Source organism: Eschrichtius robustus, chromosome 1, assembly GCF_028021215.1.
Source record: "Eschrichtius robustus isolate mEscRob2 chromosome 1, mEscRob2.pri, whole genome shotgun sequence".
NCBI classification, from domain to species: domain Eukaryota; kingdom Metazoa; phylum Chordata; class Mammalia; order Artiodactyla; family Eschrichtiidae; genus Eschrichtius; species Eschrichtius robustus.
The window spans coordinates 41051534-41074717 of NC_090824.1; the positions used below are offsets into that span (position 1 = coordinate 41051534).

The following is a 23184-nucleotide window of genomic DNA, read 5'->3' on the forward strand; positions in this document are numbered from 1 at the left end:
GAATAAGTGTGTATGAAAAATCAGAAACTAGAATATAAACAGTATTAACAGAGCTAAGGAATGAAATTTAAGAGATAAAACATTATTGTATTATTTTCAATAACATGAAAAGCAATAATGAGAAGTAAAGAACTTATAGAAAACAATTTACAAGAAGTAAAATCCAAAATAAGAAAAATCATCCAGTATGCAGATAGTAAGAATAAAGAGGTAAAAGTGAGTAGATTAAAGACACACACACTGTAGATTCAACAGTTTATTAGTACACTGTAAAATGAAAATCAAATAATGGAAGAGAAATTAAACCTCAAAGAAAGAAGAAATTAATCCTAAACTGAGAGAAAATTTGAACTTGATGATTCAAGGCATTCATCAAGTACTAGATAATTTTAGTAGAAACTGACAAATACCACAGCATAATTTGGTGAAGATAATGAATTTCAAGAATTTAGGGGAGGGATAAATTGAAAGCTTGGGATGAACACACACACACTACTAAATATAGATAACCAACAAGGACCTACTGTGTAGCATAGGGAACTCTACTCAATATTCTGTGATAACCTATATGAGAAAAGAATCTAAAAAAGAATGACTATATGTGTATGTATAACTGAATCACTCTGCTGTACACCTGAAACTAACACAACATTATAAATCAACTATACTCCAATAAAATTAAAATATTAAAAAAAATGAAAAAGAAAAAAAAATATGAGAATTTAGACAAATAAAACGTGCCAAAAAATAAAAATAAAAACAAAAACAAACCAGGCTGGCCTCAAACTTCTTTGCAATGTCAGATGACAGGCAATAATGAACTAATACCTATAAATGTTGAGGGTAAAGGGGTATATTCCAAGAAATCTAGACCCAGCAAAGTTGGCATTTATTATGAAGATAATAGAAAGATATTATCAAATATGCCAGCACTAAAGAAGTATATCATACATGTACCATTTCTGAAAAATCTGTTTAAAGACAGATTAATGCTATCAAGAGATTAATCAAAACAAGAAACTCAATAATGGAGTTGTCCTAGTATATAGGGCTTTGGGGTGGGCAAAATATACTAAGCAAATATAACCAAAAAGAAACCAAGGGTTGCAATTTTAATATCAGACAAAGGCAAGCATAAGGAGTAAAGCAATAACGAAGATGGGCATCTTTTTTTAATTGATGAGGGTGTTGTCTAAAATTATAATTTAACTTACAAATTTTATGTGCTAAATATTTTTATGCCAGATAATTCATAGCAAACCTATCAAAAACACTATATGCTGAAATCAAAACTATGTATTGTGTTCAAACACACTTAAAAACACTAATTAAAGCTCAAACATTTATTGGATCGTATATTGAAAAACAAAAGCTTTATAGCTTTTCCTAATGCACTCCCACCCACCTCACCCTGGGGACCAAATAAAAGAAAGAAAAAGAAAGGAAACAAATGATACCATATTATCTGACTTTAATACAACAAACAGTAGATACTGGTAACAATAAAGAAGAAAACTTCAAACATCTGGAAATTGCTTTAAAAGGCATGCTTCTAATCAACTTTGCATTGAGTTTGTATATTTTTACAGTTACAAAATATTTAGAAATGATAATAATAAGAAAAATCTCATATCAAATTCTATGAGATGTAACCAAATCTTATTCATGGAAACTCATACTTTCTTAGTAAAAAAGTAAAGGCCAGTATACTAAATATTCAATTCAAGAAGTAAAAACAACAACCACACACATACACACAAAACCTAAGGAAAGCTGAAGGAATATGTTATGAAAAATTAAGATAAATATGATAATTACATGAGAGAAAAATGATTAAAATAGGTAAATCACTAGTTAGCCTAATTGAGAAAAACTACAATTCAAACTTAGAAACCAAACAGGCTAAACTCACCTCACAGGTAGGTGTTTTTTTGTTTTGTTTTTTATAAAACACACTGTATAATTCTTTGTCAGTAAATATGAAAATATGAAGGAAATTGACAATGCTCTAGGAAAAACAAATCACCAATTTTCTTTTGGGGGGCCAAGGAGTGACGGAATAAAGACCAGTAACTCTGGAACAAAATGAGAAAGTTATCAAAGAACTATCTTTAGAAAAAGCTCCAGGGCCCACGAAAAACAAAAAGCAAAAAGGTTGAAGAACAATTCGAGGTTAAAGACCAAAAAAATATGACAACCAAGTGGAATGTGTGATTGTGCGCTGGCTTATATGTATTTGTGTGAGCAAAGAGAATATGCATGTGTGCACATAGAGGGAAAAAAGAGTTTATAAAAAAATGTGGCAAAATGTTAACAATTGGTCATTTGGTAAATATGGAAGTTCACTGTATTCTTTTTTTAATATTTTCTGTAAGTCTGAATTGTTTTCAAAATAAAGTTATTAAAAATAAAAGTGCATCAGGCAAGACAATTTCACAACCAAGATGTTTTAAGCCTTAAAAGAACATGTAACTCCCAAATTACTTAAACTACCTAAAGAACAGAGAAAAAAACTTACCACTTTTTATAAACATACACAATCCTGACGTAAAATTTGACAAAGATAGCACTAAAAAAATAAAACTATAGTCCAAACACATTCATTAATACAGATGCAAAAAACCCCAAGTAAAATATAACCATATATTACGGAATAAAGACAAGTAACGCTAGTCACTTACAAGTTACCAAGTAGGGTTCATTTTAGGAATTTAAATACATTCGGCAACCCATTAATATAAGTCACCTCTTTAAAAGTTAAAAGGAGAAAAACCATATGATCGTCTCTGCATAGACTATGATACGATTATACATATTTCAAGCCAGAAAGGAAGCATAGTGATTAGAACAATTCCCAAGAAAGAAACAAGAACAAGGATACCTGCTCATATCTCTATTATTTAGCAACGTCCAGAAATACTGATCAATGCAGTCACATTAAAAAAAAAAAGCATAAAATTATGAGATCAGATTATTACTTGCAGATAACGACTATGTGATGGCAAACTCAAAAATGCAAAACACTGTTAGAAGAAAAAGTTCAAGAAGGTTATGTGACTAAAAAAAATCATATAAGAAAACTATTAACAATAATAATCATTTAGAAAATAAAAATGTCAATAAAGGTATATCTGAATAATTAACAAGAAATATTCATCACCTTTAAGAGCCTCAGAATACAAGACATTCTTTTTTCTGAGATAGGAAGATTCAATATTGTAAAGACATTTTTCATCCCTTTATTAATAATAAATTCAATATAATCACAACTGGGTCTTTTTGTTCCCAGACCTTGATGAAATGATTCCAAAATTCATATGAAAGATTAAATGTATGAGAACAGCCAAAACATTCTAAAAAACATGAGAATTTGCCACACCTAATATTAAAACAATTTCAAATTATGGTATTTAAGAGGAAATACTACTGCAGGATAAACTGATCAGTGGAATAGAACCAAGACTCCAGAAAGAGAGCTGCAGGAACAAAAATTCAATAATTGGTGTTAGAACGGCTGGCCTATTCCACTCCTGCCCTCCCATGGAGGAAAGCTGAATCCCTATCGCGGATCTTAAAAAAACACCAGGTGATTAAAGATTTAAGTTTGAAATACTAAGAATAAAATCATACAAGTACATCTAGGCAAATATTTCTATAATCTTATGGTAGGAAAGGACTTTCTAAGTATGACACAATGGCAAAAAGGAAAAGACTGACTGACTCCAAAGGAATAAAAAGTAACTCCAGAGAAATAAAACTTCTGCACTATAAAACAAAGCTCATAAGCCTGAAAGGCAAATATATATGATAAAGTTAATATTCCCAAAATAACAAAAGTCTTATAAGACAACAAAATGAACACTTTAAAGGAGAAGAAACGGACAAAGAACACGAACAGACAATGAAATTCATAAAAGAATGCAAGTGGCCAATAAATATATGGAGCAATGACGAGATCTCACTAGCCATTAAAAATAAACTTATTTTTCACACATTACTTTATCAAAGATCAAAAATTTATAACGCCCACTATTGGCAAAGGAGTAAAAAAATATACTTCTCGTACGTAGGAGAGCAAACTGGTACCTTTCTGAAGGCTATGTATGATATATAATACATTAATTTTAAATGATGACTTCCATTAAAATGGTTTTGTATATTCACACTTTGAAGTGTTCCTCTGTTCCAAATGTATTTTTAAAATACATTACTATAAAACAGAAAATTAAGAAGACCAAGCCACCTGCTAAAGATAAACTCCTGAAATACAAAGCACTTGGTGAAACTGAAACTGTGACTCTCCCGGGCTCAAGTAACAGAGATGCACAGAAGTCCACATCCTGTAGGGATAGTAACAGAACTAAAAATGCCCCCATGCAAGGCTGGGATAGAAACCAGCCTCACTGAAACGAATGCCTGTGGTGGAGGGGCTCTCTTGCTTGTAAAAGGGGGAGGGAAAAGCTACTTACTAGCTATTGCCAGGGAATTTAGTTTAAATGAAATTACATGCTCCTTCAACAGAAGCACACACCTTCTTTAAGTCTGTATTTCTTGGAGAGATAAGCCTGATCCTGATGTTGTCAAGAATCAGGGGAACCAAGCCTCTAATATAAGACATGGTTTCAGACTGGGCACCCCAGAGCCAAGGTAAAGGTGCATGCAAAAAACACTGGATAAGAAGGGTGAAAAGAAAGAAAACAAAAAAATTCTATCTAATATGAAACCAAACTCCAAAACACACCAGGACAACTAAACTAAGATGGACAGCCAACAAACATCAAAAATTGTAGGAATTCCATCTAGAAGAAAAAGTAGCAATCAGAAAATAACTTAAAATGTGTATGTTTAGGATCCTTCCAAAGCTAAAAAGAACAACAGACAAGAAGGGGGTAAAAGGATAACAGCAGAAGTCAAACCAGAATAGGTGGCAATGAGTGAGTGAGAGAGAGAGAGAACCTGAACATGAGAAAGTATTCACTGAGAAATAAAAGCAACCGAGGCCACATAAAGTAGCTGAACAAAGTCAAAGTGTGAATTAGTAAATTGGAAAATGTACCTAGGAACTGCCTAGAACAAAACACAGAGATTAAGAAGGATTACTAAAAAAGCAATATTCGAAGATATAAAGGCTAAGGAATTTCCTAGAACTGAACTTCAGATCAACAATCTATTTCAAAGAATGCCTACAGATAACACAACATACACATACCTAGGCATACCATGGGAATGTGTTCAGAACATCAAGTATGGTAAAACAAACAAATAAAAAATACTAATATTTATATCATACTTGAAATATGCAGGGCTCTAAATGCTTTACATCTATTAATGCAATCATCACAACAACCCCTATAATACAGATACCATTTCATTATCTCTGTTGAGAACTTGCCCAAGGTCACACAGTAAATAGTGGTGACAGGATACGGAAAAGGAATCTTTTTAAAAACTACCAGAGGAAAAAATTACATACAAAGGCATAACAATTAGGTAGAGAACAGACTTCTCGGAGTTCCAAGTTTGCCAAGTTTCATAATACAATGAAATAATATCTTGAGGGTGCTGATAGGAAGCGGGAAAAAAACTATTAATCAAGAATTTTTATTTGCAAAAAAAAAAAAAAAATGTACTGTGTAAAATATACTTTCAGACAAAAACTAAGGACATTTACAAGCCATACTCTGTTGCTAAAAAAAATTACTAAAGGATATACTTTAGCAAGAAGAAAGGTGAATCCAAGAGTGAGATACAAGGAACAATAAGTTCAAAAACTGCTAAAATATAGTGGCTGATTAAATTAGGTATTAACTATAAACAAGGAAGTGAAATTTATGCTACAAAAAGGGGAAATAAAATTGTAGGCAATATACACATGATGGAGGAATGTTTGGTGTTTAATCAAATATAAGCTCATAAAAAAAATCAAATATACAAGGAAACAAGTTGCCATGAGTAGGAGTTAACATATAACAAATACTCCCTTGGTGGTGTAGGAAAAATGGGGTGCGAGAAGATGGTCATGTCCCAGATCTTGAGTGAGTCCCTGGGACGGGCCGCAAAGTGAGGGTCCTTGACTTTGCACAGGAAAGAATTCAAGAGTGAGTCTGAAAGCAGATTTATTTAGAGAGATACACACTCCATAGACAGAGTGTGGGCTGTCTTGGAGGGCGAGAAAGGCAGCCCCAGGGCATGGGGTCCTCTAGGAAAGTGAGAGTTGTGCTGGGAGATACAAATTCCACAGAGAGAATGCGGTCCGTCTCAAAAGGCGAGAGGTGTGGGGGTGGCTAGTATTTATGGGTTGGGTAATTTCATAGGCTAACAGGTGGAAGGAATATCCTAAATATCTTGGACAAGGGGCAGATATTTCTAGGAATTGGGGCACCACCCACTTTTTGGCCTTTTATGGTCAGCCTGGGAACTGTCATGGCACCCGTGGGTGTGTCATTTAGCATGCTAATGTATTACAATGAGTGTATAATGAAACTCAAGGTCTACTGGAAGTTGAATCTTCCACCATCTTGGGCCAACTAGGTTCTAACCAGTTTTCGTGGTATCCTGTTTTTAATGATTGTGCCCTGCCCCCTTCCTTCCTGTCTCATTAGGACTTCAGATATTAGAATTAATGAATATAAGATATAAAATAGCTATGTACAAAACGTTTAATAAGGTTAAAAAAAAAACAGAAAAATGAGAAATAAGAAATTATTGAAAGAATTAAATGCCACATTTGGAAATTTTAAAAAATTGTTTTTTTAATTGGGTGGAAATGTAAATTGGTGCAGCCACTATGGAAAACAGTATGGAGGTCCCTCAAAAAACTAAAAATAGAGTTGCCATATGATCCAGCAATTCCACTCCTGGGCATATACCCAGACAAAACTATAATTTGAAAAGATACATGCACCCCTATGTTCATAGCAGCACTATTTACAATAGCCAAGACAGGGAAACAACCTAAATGTCCATCAACAGATGAATGGATAAAGAAGATGTGGTATATTGTATACAATGGAATATTACTCAGCCATTAAAAAGAAATAATGCCATTTGCATTATTGCAAACATGGATGTGTTTACAAAAGATGGATGGACCCAGAGATTATCATACTAAGCGAAAAGTCAGAAAGAGAAAGACAAATACTATATGATATCACTTATACATGGAATCTAAAATATGACATGAACATATCTACGAAACAGAAACAGACTCACAGACATAGAGAACAGACTTGTGGCTGCCAAGGGGGAGGTGGGGTGGGGGTTGGGAAGGATTGGGAGATTGGGATTAGCAGATGCAAAATATTATGTATAGGATGGATAAACAACAAGGTCCTACCGTATAGCACAGGGAACTATATTCAGTATCCTTTGATAAACCATAATGGAAAAGAATATGAAAAATATATATGTACAACTGAGTCACTTTGCTGTATAGCAGAAATTAACACAACATTGTAAATCAACTATACTTCAATAAAATTAAAAAAAGAAATCAAAGTAAAAAAATCGTGGATATTAAAAACTCAAAGAATGACTTAAACAGATTATAAATAAATGCAGTAAATTAGCTCATTGAGTTGAGGAAATTTAAAAAATTACGTTCACTTCAAAAAACCTACAACCAAAGTATGAGAGAAAGAGGAAGGTGAAAAAGAAAACTAGGGGCTTCCCTGGTGGCGCAGTGGTTGAGAATCCGCCTGCCAATGCAGGGGACACGGGTTCGAGCCCTGGTCTGGGAGGATCCCACATGCCGTGGCGCAACTAGGTCCGTGAGCCACAATTACTGGGCCTGCGCATCTGGAGCCTGTGTTCCGCAACAAGAGAGGCCGCGATAGTGAGAGGCCCGTGCACCACGATGAAGAGTGGCCCCCGCTTGCCGCAACTAGAGAAAGCCCTCGCACAGAAACGAAGACCCAACACAGCCATAAATAAATAAATAAATAAAATTTAAAAAAAACAACAACAACTAAATTCTCCAACAACAGTAAGTAGCATAAACAGTCCACAGATGTACGCGCTAAGAAATTTAAGATCTGGACATTGCAGTGCTCCTGGAAGCCCAGGAAATATTAACTAATCTCTGTTCATGTCAACTCCCTGGAACACAGAAGTTGTCGAGTTCTCTAGACCCTATTACCAACATCTATTCCACTGAAAGAATCAGAAGACACCAGCAAAATAATGGTACCTTACACTATACAGTGAGGCTTAATTTCATTTAACAAATGCTCCTCTGGTATCTCATATTTTCTAAATATACTTAAATCATAGCAATCTTTAAATTTTCACATCTTTATTTAGTTAGAGATAGAAGTTTCTTATATAGTCCATTAGTTTGCAGTTCACAGGGCCAAGAACATTCCTCTAGAACATTCCTCCAATCTTCCTCAAGACCAAAAATATTTTTACAGGTTTCTCTGGTTAAATATTCTTGTAATAAAGCTCAATCTTATAGTCAGTCAAATCAACAAGTACTCTTAAGCTTCTCTTTCTACAATATAAATAATCTAATAAACAGTCATAGATTATATATAGAGGAGTTCTTTTGTAAATAAAGGAATGCTTGTTATTAAAGCAAATTATACACATATTTTGTAAACTTGGTTTCCAGTACTTAGAACATTCACTTAAATTAGATAACACATTTTACCTGTTAAATAATAAATCTCAGTTGTTCTAAAGAAAATGTAACCTATCTTCATCAGCTGTTCCTTAAAAATGTATATATAAAACATTGTAGGCATATTTCTGATAAGGAGCTGAATATCGGATTTTAAACATATCATCCAAGTGGTCAAATATAGGTACTAAGAGTTCCCATTAGTGTGCACTCCCCTCCCCCCAAAATTCCAGTTTGCTTATTATAGGACTTTACTGACTTTAAAAGCTAGACGTGGGATTCAAGATCTCTGGGGGCAATTTTACTGAGTATCCCTAAAATCTCACTAACAATTCTAATCCAACCAGAAGGTACCTCTAACAAATCAAGATTTTCTCTGGCAGCAGCGATTTCTCAATTATTGCCATTCTCTGGCTAATTCTGGAACTCTGAAGCAGCCCAATATGGTAGCACCCAGAATAGGATTCTGCCCCTCCAGTTCAGAAAGCCCAGGGGCACAGTGCCATTTTTATTTTCTCTGGGATTTCTCTAAAGAATAATCCCAAGGTGATAGGAGTTTCTGAGTCTGCACAGGTTCAAACCTGAGGATCTTCAAATAACCCAAAAGAAACATATGACTATGGTTCAGCTTCAAAATTCCTACAAATTTTTGGAAAGAAAATAAGGGCATTACACCTCATCAGAAAATGGATTCATCATTTGTGCTTCACAGACATATGACTAAAATTCAGAACTGAAAATTTTCTATATTTCACTTTCCTTCTTATCTTCTAATATATTATAACATTTTTGCCTTCTGTTTCTTCCCTCTAGGTCTTACTCTCTTCTAAGCAACCTCCAAGTTTTATTATTCTTCTGCCCACAAATTAAGTCTCCTCGAAAATTTTATACCATTTCTATTCTTGCTCTTTGTCCCTCCCCAGTCTGAGCAATCAATCTCTTCTGTTTTCCCTTTCTTGCTTTTAATTCTTCCTCATTCTTGTGTTTAGGGGAGAGTAAAAAGGCAGAGTTCAGGCAAGGAAAATATTTCAGTGAATTCATGCAAGTCTGAGTTTGTGAGGTAGGAGAGAAATGGCTACTACATCAACAAAGCTGAGGGGCTACTGAGCAACCCACAGTGAAAAGCACTACTGGAGGTGAGGACTACATATTCCTTGAAGTTATACTACTAGTGAAGAACCTGATTCCTGGTTTAAATTTGGATAGTATTTCCAATTACTAAATAATTTTTCCTGGTCACAGGAGGAAACAGCCATTAATTAAGCTATAAAAAGGAGGCTAAATTATTCATAGCTGGCTATCTCATGAGATATACATGATGTTTATCAGGCTAGAAATCACTGATCAAAAAGTTATTTGGATCCCATTTATATGAAATATCCAAAAGGCAAACCTACAGAGACAGAAAGTAGATGAGTGGTTGACAAAGGACAGGGGAGAAGAGACTGGCGAGTGCTTCTTAATGAGAACAAGGTTTCTTTTGGGTGTGATGAAAATGTTCTAAAATTAAATTGTGGTAATGGTTGCACAATTCCGTTAATACACTGAAAACTACTGAGTGGTAAACTTCATATGGGTGAATTTCATGCTATTGTTAGTTATATCTTAATAAAGCCGTTTTAAAAGATTACTATGGTTTTATATGGCTTTCTGTATCTATATTTTATTTTGCATAAAAAGGTCTAAAAAGATGACTATATATTATTTGTAGTAACATGAAAAATACTATATTAAAATTTTTTCACAGATTAAAAAAAGTTACCTGATAATTTCTCAGCTGCTCAGTATCTCTTCATCTTATAGCTTCAACTAAATATTTACTTCACTCTTTCAATTAAATATTTACTTAACATCCTTCAACAAACCAAATTTCACTCACATGAATTCTAATGCAAAATACTGTTACTGAGTTAAATAATACCGTAAATTAAAACGTTAAAAATGAAATTTCAAAAAACCAAAGTCAACCAATCAAACCAACAAAAATAAGTCAGATAAAGCTCTTTTATGCTAAATAGTATTTCCATAAAGCCCATGACACAAGTCATTTAGTACTCAAACTATAGTCAGTTTACACAGATATTAGCAGCAGTTTCAATTTCACAAAGTGTGTGTGAGACAGAGCTTGCCACTTTTGATGTTTCCTTCATGTTTCATGATTTTTTTAATGTATCACCATCTTCTAGACATGTGCTGTGATCTGAATCACATACTCCATAAGGTAGTCTTCTTTAATTGCTACAAAAGTATGTACTGCACAATTTTTAAAAGTAAAATTTAGAAGTACACAATTGTCTGAGAAATACCTAACCTTAATTTAGTTGGAGGGTTCTAGTGACTATAAAATTAGATACTGACCTATTTTTACTAAACATTATAGAATAGCAAAACATTAAAAGACTGAGATGGCATAGATCTATTTAGTTTTTAAAGTTTCCTAAGACTGTTCTGGTATTCACAATCTCAATTTGCTTCATCTGTTAACTTTTTCAAATTTCTCAGTTTTGGATAACTTATACATATTGAGAAGTCTACATATTGAGAAGTGGTTTCAATTCCCAGTTTGCTGTTTTTTAATTCTTGCATACTTGAGGATTCAGACTCTGACTGACCCAGAAAACAATAACTGATTTCTTCAGCCAATCCATCATTTTTAATTTTGCTTAAAAAAAAACAAAACCCCTCACAGAGAGCATTTGTAAGTGTTTGCTGATAACCCTGTATATTTAAGTTGAAATAAGGGAAAAATAAAACTTATTAAATATTTAAGATGGTAAAAGGTTCATTCAAACACAAAATATGTGAAGGTTCTAAATATTTTACACGTATGAATAATGTCTCTGCTGGAAAAAAGGACCAAAAAGTATATGCCTTTAAAAGATAGACTTCTGTCCATAAAATCTAACATTCTTCAAAACAGAATAATTCACTGAGTCCATAAATTGCATTATGAGATGCTTTGTGTATATGGAAAAAGGTGCTGGAAAGTAAGAGAAAAAAGGGTTTTTTTGAAGGGAAAATTCTACCTTTCTCTCTCTATATATATATATCCAACCACCTCCTATACTTGATTAGCCATACCTCAAATGATGTGGCCCAAAATGAATTTCTCAACTCCCTACCCCTTCTCCTACCCAGTTCCCTGTCTCGGGAAGTAAATCTACCATTAGTCATGAGCTCACAGAATCCTGCGTTTCTCTTATCATAGCACATAAGGCCCTGTGAATTATCTCTCTGTTTAGATTTTAAGATCCATGGGGGAAGGAATCATGTCTCTTCTGTTCATAAGTACCTAGTACATAGCGACACTTGATTAATATATGGGACATCATCATGACTTCTCCCTTGTCAACAGAGTTAGGAATTGTTTTCTACCTAGGAAAAGGTATTCCCATAGAAGCTGAATTGTATCCTACCATTTCCACTTTGTTATTCTATAGAATACATAATTCTAATTTTTAAAAATCTCTGCAGAACTAACACAATTGATTTCTAATATTAAAATATCAAACCCTGCAAAGCTGCAGGTTACCAGTCAAAAACTTGATTTTCAGATTACTGTTCACTAATGACTTTTAAAAGTTTCTCAACATCATTAGATACACATTCATTACTGAAAAGTGCCACATGAGATATGTTGAAGGGGACAAAAGAGAAAACATGTAGTTTTGACTAGAAGTTAGAGCCTATACATTCTCTTTCCCTGGGCTATTTACTTATTCATCTGCTCATTCATTCAACATTCATGAATGGGTACATTTTTTAAAAAGTCTTTTCTATGTGAGAAGCAAAGTATAAGGTAATTTAAACCCAAAGGAGTAATTTCTGGGAGCTAGGAATCTACTTTCAATGTATTTTAGACAAAAATATCTTAAATTTAGTCTGGGAGTTTTACTGTATAAAATGAACAATCCCATTTGCGCTTAAGGAGCTCCTGATTCTACTGACTGTAGCAAACCACTACAAGATCACTCTAGATGGTTGACTAGTTGTTAAAGTACTTATAGTATCAGGAAGCATTTATAGAGAGAAAATGAAGATGACAGATATGGAGTAATATAGGATTAAACTGTGGGTTGACCACAAAAGCTGCCATTTCTAAGATCAGCCCCTTGACATCCAAACAAGGATGATATTCTACTGCTTTATGAAAAGTGAAAATTGTGTTTACTACCTATTTATATTCTGAAGTATGATGGAATACTACAAAAATGTTTTTCTGAAGTCTGGTAAATGGCTTCCCTGGTGGCTCAGTGGTTGAGAATCTGCCTGCCAATGCAGGGGACACGGGTTCGAGCCCTGGTCTGGGAGGATCCCACATGCCGCGGAGCAACTAGGCCCGTAAGCCACAACTACTGAGCCTGCGCGACTGGAGCCTGTGCTCCGCAACAAGAGAGGCCGCGATAGTGAGAGGCCCACACACCGCGATGAAGAGTGGCTCCCGCTTGCCACAACTAGAGAAAGCCCTCGCACAGAAATGAAGACCCAACACAGCCAAAAAAAAATAAATAGATAAAGTCTGGTAAGTTTTGTAATTCTGTTTGTAAAACAAAACAAAAAATATATACATAGCCACTCCTTGCTTATCCTTATCGTTAATATTTTCATTACTAAATTTTGGTAACAAAGTAAGCAAACTGCATATCTCCTATAGACATAATATGAAATATGACACAATTTTCTACCACTCATACTAAAGACAAGGAGCAGGGCTAAGAAGTCAAGACATTCAAAGTTGGTAATGAATTATGTTCTTATTCTCTGAAGCAGTACAACAGTTCCTGAATAGCATATTTTTAAATAAAATGATTAAGCCACATACAGCAGGACTCAAAACAAAGCAACCAACCAACCAAAAAACCTGTTTATCTATATCCTTTCCTGAGACGGTCATATCACAGATGAATACAAAGCACCAGCCTAAATTTAAACTAGATTATCTGTGACCTATGGTCTCTCATAGTATGCTGTACTTCTGGCTCACATTCGATTTTCTTTGTCATGTGTTTATCAGAAAATGAGCAGGGAGACTACAAAGATTAAACAATCATATATTGAGCACTTATTCAAAATAAATGAAACCTGGTCCCTGCTTTCAAGGAATTTACTTTTAATAAACCTTAATACTGAAATGTTCCATTTATAGTATAATCTCTATTGTGAGACCAATTAGCTTGTGTTTAAGACTATCTTCCTAAACTCACTAAGAATTTCCTTTGAATGAAGGACTGATGAAATCATTTATGTCAGTGGGAGGCATAGAAGTGAACATGAATAAAATAAGCCATAAGACAAAATTGTGTACGGTTTATAGTACTAGTTGTATTATAGCTTTAACTTACGTGCTTTTTATAGTAAAAAATTTAATGGTTCTTCTTGGTGAAAAGTTCTAAAGGGAGCTGACATGACATGTGATACTGTACTTTTCGACTTTATGTACACTTCCACCTCAGACTGCAGCTCAATCACAAGAGTCACTCTCTGGGTACAATGGAACTGCAGTCACACCATTCATATACAAAGATTTCCTAACCCATCACAATCGCCAAAAGAGTTACTTATAGCAGTAGCAATGAAACTGCAGTGACCCACATATATAATTACTTTGAAAAGTCCAAGGACGTGTGTTTGGCTTCTGTTACTAGCTGTGAAAATTAACCTCTGTCTTAATTTCCTCATCTTTTAAGATACAAGTAATAACAGTATGTATCTCATAGAGATAGATATAAAGATTTAATGAGCTAGTACTTGAAAATTTCTATGATAATGCCTGGCATGTAAGTGGTCAATAATGTTAGTTATCGTTGTTACTAGCTAATGTTAAGGCTAGAAAAAGTTAAGAGCCACACAAAGAATCAAATTCATGATTCTGGTCTCATTAGTATCATACTCCAATAAATGGATCTAAGCAGCCACAGACTGCCTATATAAAATTATCCATTCAAAAAATTCAATAAAGGAAATTTTACTATGCATTTTCTAAATACTAGAAATAGCATAACAATTTGATAAGGTTTAAAGTTTGGCTTAGAAATTTATATGAAAACAGACTATTCATATATCAGACATTTGTTTGACTCAAATTAAAAGTTGATAGTAGCCAAAGTGATCTTGATGGAAAAAAAAGGAGATGGAGGAATCAGACTCCCTGACTTCAGACTATACTACAAAACTACAGTAATCAAGACAATATGGTACTGGCAAAAAAAAAAAACAAACCCAGAAATATACATCAGTGGAACAGGACAGAAAGCCCAGAAACCCATGCACCTATGGTCAACTAATCTATGACAAAGGAAGCAAGGATATACAATGGAGAAAAGACAGTCTCTTCAATAAGAGTGCTGGGAAAACTGGACAGCTACATGTAAAAGAATGAAATTAGAACACTCCCCAACACCATACACAAAAACAAACTCAAAATGGATTAAAGACCTAAATGTTAAGACTGGACACTATAAAACTCTTTGAGGAAACCACAGGAAGAACACTCTTTGACATGAATCACAGCAAGATCTTTTATGACCCACCTCCTACAGTAATGGAAATAAAAACAAAAATAAACAAATGGGATCTAATGAAACTTAAAAGCTTTTGCACAGCAAAGGAAACTATAAACAAGACAAAACTACAGCCCTCAGAATGGGAGAAAATATTTGCAAACGAAGCAACGGACAAAGGATTAATCTCCAAAATACATAAACAGCTCATGCTGCTCAATATTAAAAACACAAACAACCCAATCAAAAAATGGGCAGAAGACCTAAATAGACATTTCTCCAAAGAAGACATACAGATGGCCAAGAGGCACATGAAAAGCTGCTCAACATCACTAATTATTAGAGAAATGCAAATCAAAACTACAATGAGGTACACCTCACACCGGTTAGAATGGGCATCAGAAAATCTACAAACAAATGCTGAAGAGGGTGTGGAGAAAAGGGAACCCTCTTGCACTGTTGGTGGGAATGTAAACTGATACAGCCACTATGGAGAACAGTATGAAGGTTCCTTAAAAAACTAAAAATAGAACCACCATATGACCCAGCAATACCACTACTAGGCATATACCCAGAGAAAACCATAATTCAAAAAGACGCATGCACCCCAATGTTCATTGCAGCACTATTTACAATAGCCAGGTCATGGAAGCAACCTAAATGCCCATCGACAAACAAATGGATAAAGAAGATGTGGTACATATACACAATGGAATATTACTCAGCCATAAAAAGGAACAAAATAGGGTCATTTGTAGAGACATGGATGGACCTAGAGACTGTCATACAGAGTGAAGTGAGTCAGAAAGAGAAAAACAAATATCGTATATTAACGCATATATGTGGAATCTAGAAAAATGGTACAGATGAACCGGTTTGCAAGGCAGAAATAGAGACACAGATGTAGAGAACAAACATATGGACACCAAGGGGAAAGTGTGGGGCGGGGCGGGGGTGGTGGTGGGATGAATTTGGAGATTGGGATTGACATATATACACTAATATGTGTAAGATAGATAATAAAAATCTGCTCTTTAAAAAAATTAAATTTAATTTAAAAAGAAGTTGATAGTTATCTCCCTTTTTTAAATAATACATTGTCTAGTTATTGTGATTCCACAATTCCTTTCTGTTAAAAGGATGCCTACTTCATAATATTTGCAGATATAACTCTGGAAAGAGATGCATGATGGTTATGAATGTCCTGTTAACCCTCAAAGCCAAAACATAAGAAGTTAAAATGAAATACTTAGGTCCAAAATCAGCCAACATAATTTTCTATACCAACATAACAGCTCTGCCACCCTTCCGATTTGTATAATCTTCACACTTAAAATCTAGGTTCAGGGGGAGTTCCCTGGCAGTCCAGTGGTTAAGACTCAGTGCTTTCACTGCCATGGCCCGGGTTCAATCCCTTGTGAGGGAACTAAGACCCTGCAAGCCAAGTGGTGCGGCCAAAAAAAAAAAAAAAAATCCAGGTTCAGCCAAAATAATATATAAGAACAGAGTCAGAAATACCTGCCACCAGAAAGCTTTTAAGTTCTTTCGCCACCTGCTACAGCAATCACTCCCATTCTCAGGTAGATTTTGCCTAATACTTACAAAATATCTGAATGTCCACTATCCACAGGCACTGTGCCAGGCTTTGGGTACAGTAAAGTTATTGTACTTTCCCCTTCTGAATTTTATAATTAAATTGAACACACAATTATACTTAAAACACAAATGCTTAACAGTAAAGTATATGATTAAAGCCATGCAAATAATACAATCATAATGCTGTAGAAGTACAGAGAGAACAGAAATGAAACACTCTCGTGATCAGGAAAGGTTTTGTGGGGGAGAAAATAATAGAAATGAGCTTTGATAAAAAAAGAAAACAAAAGCTGGAGAAGGAGGAACAAGAATTCTGAACTATCAATTAGCATGAGCAAAGACCCACTGAAAGAGAGAAAAGTTCAGGATGTGCTCCAGAGATGGCAAGAGGACCAGTTTGGTTGAAATAGATCAGTCCTGGGGTCGAATCATGGAAAGTGTCAAAGCCAAACCAAGAATTCTAAGCTTTATTCTAGAGGCAAAAGGGAGTCACTAAACATACTGAGCAGAGAAATAATGTGATGGAGGAGGGAGATGCAGTACAAGATGCAAGTAGGAAAGACCAGTTGGAGTGTTAAAACATGGTTTGGGTATGAGGTAGTAAGACCTGAAATATTCCAGTACAATTTTTCAACCTTATATAACCCAGGACCCACATACAAAGCCTTAATGCCTTTCATGAAGACTCCCTATTTTCTTTTTTTATTTGTTTCACAAGAAGAACTGAGTTAATTAGAATAATTTATTTTTCTTACTCTCTTTTGCATCTTTTCTGTAGCAATATCTTCTTGACCATTTCTAATCATGAACCGTAACCCCTCTTCAAAACACCAACCTGTGTCCTTCCTCGTTTACTGATCATTCTTGTCTCAACATTCACCTTTGCTTTATTACTTACTCTTTATCCTCTATTTAACCATCGACTCCCACCTAATCATTAACCTAATGACTTCTCTCCAGCTTCATACAGTCAAATAAATCTACTCATACTCAACTTTCTTTTCCATTACCTCTTAACTTTTAGTCTGCTCATATACAAGTTCTATCTGCCCACAACCTTTAGCACCTCTTCTAAAGTCTCTACTCAATCCGAAGACTTATAGTTTGTCTTCCAGGCTCACTGCTAAAACTATACTGAAAGACAACCCTCTCACACTCACTAAGTTTCTATTCCCGTAAGTATCTCAAGATTTCACATACTCAATAATAGCAGCTACCATTTATTTGGTATTTCTTTACAGTAGAAAATACGTCAAGTGCTTTACATGATTATCTCATTTAATATTCAAGATTACCTAATGAGAAAGGCTTTTCCATTTGACAGATAAAGAAAACTGAGGCTTAGAAAAATCAAGTAGCTTGCCCAAGATCACCCCACTAGGAAGTTTTACCATGTTCTCTGGAGCCTACAATGTGGCTCCACTGACTGTACGTACTCAGAAACATTTCCTTAAGTCCTTCAATACAGATATCAACCATTTGAGAATTAATATTGATTCAATTTCTCGATCTGAACAATGATAGCTAAACATATAAAACTGTTTATCTCTGTTGACTTCTGAAACTTTGGGAATGAGAAAATGATTTTAACTTCTTAAATCTTTACTGAATGTTTTAGAAGGGAATCTTGCATTGGAAGACTTAACTACATAAATTTGTAAGGTTCCTTTAAATTCTAGGAATCTGTATCAGAAGTGTAACATTCAGCTTTTCAAATTTTGACTCCTAGGAACAACAAGGCTAATCTAATTGGGGAAAGTCTACTCAGGAGTATTTTGAAAATAATTTTGTATTTACAGATCTGATTCTGGCACATTACTAGACGCTCTAAGCCTACATTTCTTCATCTGTAACACAAAGATAACATCATATGCTTTAGAAGGTTGTGGTGAAAATTAAAGGCTGATGCTTTATTTTCAATAAATTATGGCTTTTATTATTCACTTTCTTTTGTATCTAGAAGAAGTTTGGTTTCATAGAATTTTAATTCAAATCATATCAGCCACAAAAAAATCTAGTGACTTTCAATCCAGATCCCAAACATGAATACTACATAAACTAAGTCAATGGGATCCAGATAAACATGTTAAGAATTGTATTAAAAACTCAAACTCCCTTCTTTATCACATTTACTCAAGGAATGTTTAAAACATCTCTAATTTTATAAACACAGTATCAACAATCTATTAACACACATTAACATCCAGTACCTTTCCCTCAGTTTCTTAGAAAAATTCTAAAGTCTATTACATTTTAGATAAAGGTATACAGAAGCTCACCTCTCTTCATTACTTTCTCTAGCTCCTCCTACCTGCCTCAGCAAAAGAAAAGCTAGGTAAAGAGCTTATCTAGGTAGTACACAGATAGCTAGGACATACAAAGGTCAAAATCATCAAGAAATATATTCTGGAGACTCAATAAAATATAAAACTGTTACTTGTGTAATACGGAGCACATTAGACATTGTAAAGAACAAAAGAAGAAAAATAGAGGTAATCAACCTTTTGATTTTGATATAATTTAACCCAAGTTACTTTCATATAAGAGTAGTTAATAATCCCAGGTGGAAATTCAGAGAATTTCCTGGCTAATAGTGAAATAATAAATGAAGCAACTCAAGTTTTAAAATTTTGTCACCAACGTAATATGAGATGGAAGACAGAACATATTCTGGCATAAAGTTACTACCCAGGGTACAGGAAGGCACAGACTTTTACCTAGTTGCCTCACAACACCTTTCCCTTCCCCCAAGGTCCATATATTTCACAGGGCCACACCTTGTTTTATCTTGTTTAACTTATAGGACACCACTTGCACTGATTTTCTTACAGGGCTGCCTCCTTCCTCTGATTTGATTAAGGATGGAAAGTAGTCAAGAGTACCACTCAGAGTCAGGTGCCCAGACAAGAGTCAGTCATTCAGGGGATCATCGAAATTATCACCTTATAATTAGTTATTTCTACATGATCACAACCTCACATCTTAAGAAATTAATCCAGCTCTCATGCATGAGCATTTCAGGGATAACAAGCTCCCTATGGACATATGTCAGCCTTTAGTTTTAAATTTTTAAATAAATAAGCATTTACAGTTAAACCAGAATCAGCTACACATGCTATTAGCCACTATAATAAACAGTCTAGGTGTTACGGGAACAAATTCAAAGACTGTAGGTTTTTACTAACTGCTTAGCAATATTTACCATGTGACAACACGATGTACTATTAATTTCTTTGAAAAAAATTGGGTATTAGAGAACAAATTTTCAAATGAAGGTTTATTAACAAGTCAAGATAAGCAAGACCCAGCTTTAACTGACAGAAAAACCTTAACAACGTGTTCTTAAAATGCTCTCCACATGAAATTACCAAGGGTCGTGTGCTTGTTCAAACCTGTAGTCTCAACCACCCTTTGTCTCTTGTGGAATCTCCATCTGCCTTCCTCCCAAGAGTTTTTCTAGACTTCTCAATCCCAACAGAAAAATCAATAAAAGCTACCTACAGAAATATCTTTCCTAAATAACAATCAACAACTTTAAATTCTTTTAAATAAGAGACAACCCAGAAAGAAAATCAGCTTCAGAATGCTGAAACATCTAAGTGCCTGGCACATAACAGGCATTTAGTCAAAGCATATTAAATAGACAATGTTGAGAATAAAAAAATATAACAACTGGACAGTACATTTGATAATATAATCTACCCCTCTGGCTTTGCTGATTATTTTGGAGCACAGCCATGACCAAACAATTATTGTCTCCTAGTGCAGTGTTCCCTTCAACAGTTTATATTGTAATTATGGGCATCACTTTTGCTCTTCAAACTAAAATATAAACCACTTTTATATTATATGTTAAAATACACACACACACATCACATAAAAAGAATTTTTGATGACTCAAGCATTCAACCATTTTATTTCTCAAATATATACTGAGGTAGCTAGCCAAACTTTACCAGTCTTAATATACCTCTCCCATAATTACTGATGGGAGAGGTATATTTTTCACTGATGTGAAAAATATTTAGTGATATCTAATCAAAAATGTCTTAATTTCCATGTCTAGCTCATTATAGTTTCATGTGGTATTGCTGTAACTTGCAGGTTAAAAGTAATCAGCCTTGTATGACTGAATGTTTAAACAGATATATGTGAGTTACACATAGGAACAGAACTAAAACATCAAACAAGGAATGTTATTTTGGGCTTCAAATTATTTATTGGCAAAAAAAACATTATATCGATAAAGGGAACATCTATATTTATAAAGTAGGCAGAGGGGTGGGTCACTATTGCCCTAGTCAGTTTCCTAATCTGTAGAGTTACAGAACTACACTCTGGAAAAGGCCCAATATGTAAAAAGATAAAAATATAAAAGTGAAGTTGTTCGAGTTAAAAGAGCAGTTGGGGAGCAAGCCCTGCTGGACTCCTGAGAGCTCTGGAAACTCTAAGGCTCAGAAGAGCACTGTTAAAATAAATAAGCGCTCTGACTCTTCAGAGCTCTGTGCACCTAAAAAGTGATTGTGTTTAAAATTCCAGTGTGCAAATTTGAAAAGATTAAACCTTCTTCCTCAGAACAATTTTTTTTTTTTAATTCCTAACTTCCTTCAGTAATGTCAAAATCATTTACTCCGGGAAAATAATAACTACCTCCCATAGATTTTTACACCTCCCATGGTCTTTCAATCACTTAAAATGCATTCGGCTCATTACACCAATTAGCAGAAAATTTAGGGTTAGGGGCGCGGCGCCGAACAGATTTCTTGGCTTGGACAACTTAAGTATGACCTTTGTGGATTTTTAAGTACCATGCGGTGCTTGAGAAAAAAGAAATACCTCCGGTGATGAAATTTTCAAAACGTATCTAAAACTGCGGTTGGTAGAGGCACTCCACAGCCAACTGTCCTTCAAGAAAATATTTAAAATGTACAAGCAGAACAAAACCACATCTCAACCAAACTCTAACATCAACAACTTTTACCCACAATTTACACGGTTAAAAAGAGGAGAAGAAATCAGTTCGATTTACTTCGGTGGATTCGTTCGATGCCTTAATAATGAATGAATTGGAAGCATCACTGACGAGTTCTGAAGGAGCCTCACGCTCAGCTCCGCCCCCTATAAAACCTGAAGCTAATTCTCCAGAATTTAGTGTTTCGCGGCCAAGTCCGGTCCAAAGGAGGCCTCCCCTCTTCTTTCTCCCGGCCTCCCTACAGGGGTTGGAGCTCAGGGTGGCCGGGCGGGTGCGGGTGCCGGACGCCCCCTCCCCGCTTGGGGAAAGTTCCGCCGGCCGCTCTCGGGACGGGCCGGTCCACGGCCCTCGCCCGCGCCGCCGCCACAAACACCCCGCCCGGCCTCGGCGGCCGGAGTGTCGCGCCCCCTCGCCGCGCCGCCGCCGCCACAAACACCCCGCCCCCGCCTCCCCACCGCCGCCCTCGCGGAGCGTTAACCCCTCGCCGCCCGCCGCCCGGCTCCGGGGAGGAGGCCGGGCCAGGGGGTGGAGTTGTCGCGTCTCCTCCCGGGAGCGCCCGGGCAGACGCCCGGCTTGTTTACAGGCCCCAGGCCTGGTCGCCGCCGCGCAGGCCCGCGCCGCCCGCCCGCCCTGGGCCCAAGCGTCGCGCTTACCCGGAGCAGCAGAGGGTGGGCAGATCCCTGGTCCGCCGAGGCGGCGGCGACGGCGGCCGGGGAGGGGGCGGGAAGAGGGTCACCGCGGCGGCGGCCGGCCAGGTCAGGCCGGGGAGGGGGCAGAGGAGGGGAGGAGCCGGGCTGCGTCCGGGCCCCCGGCTCTCGGCGCCCTCGCGGCTCAGATCATCCGGGCGTTGGAGCGGGAGGCGGAGAGCGGGTCCCGGAGGAAGACGAGGAAGAGCCGAAGATTCATAGCTTTCGCGCCCCACCTGCCTGACGCCCCCCACCCCCCCTCCCCAACCACCGGTTCCCGAGCTGCAGCTGCCCGAGCACCCGAAGCTGCGGGCCGGGCCGGCTCAGAGACCACTGCTCCCTCGCTCCCGCGCGCGCTCCCGCCCTTAGCGCCGCCGCCGTCGCGTCGAGCGCGTCCCCGCGCAGGCGCGCTCACGTCGGCGCTGTGCTGCCCCTCCCCCACGCCTCCGCCCGCCCCGCCCCGTCGGCTCAGCCCCAACTACAGCCGCGGCGCGGTGGAGCAGCTGGAGAGACCCGGATGCCGTTGGGCCGGAACTGCAGCGCGGGCCGGCGAGCGGGGGAGGGGCGGACGCAGATGACGTCACTGTCCTACCCGGCTTGTGTCGCCGCAATAGCCTCGCGGCCCCGGCCTCAGGCCCAAGCTGAAGGGAGCATCCGAATCCCGGATCGGAACGGAGGTGCCCCAGCCACACGCCTCCGGTCCCTAAGGGCAACAACCCACACACTCTACTACCACCCACCCACACGCTAGTGCAGCCGATACACGCACGAGGCACATGCTCTGAGTTTCTGGCAGGTTTTCCGTCTGTA

General features: G+C 36.9%; 1 protein-coding gene across 1 annotated transcript in view; it reads right to left on the reverse strand.

Annotated features, from left to right (window-relative positions):
* PPM1A (protein phosphatase, Mg2+/Mn2+ dependent 1A) overlaps positions 1-22746 on the reverse strand; it is a 43232-nt gene extending 20486 nt beyond the window's left edge. Inside the window, exon 1 of the mRNA XM_068544571.1 lies at positions 22342-22746. The gene's annotated coding sequence lies outside the window, so the exon portion shown is untranslated. The remainder of the gene's footprint in view (positions 1-22341) is intronic.
* Positions 22747-23184: the final 438 nt, after the last annotated feature.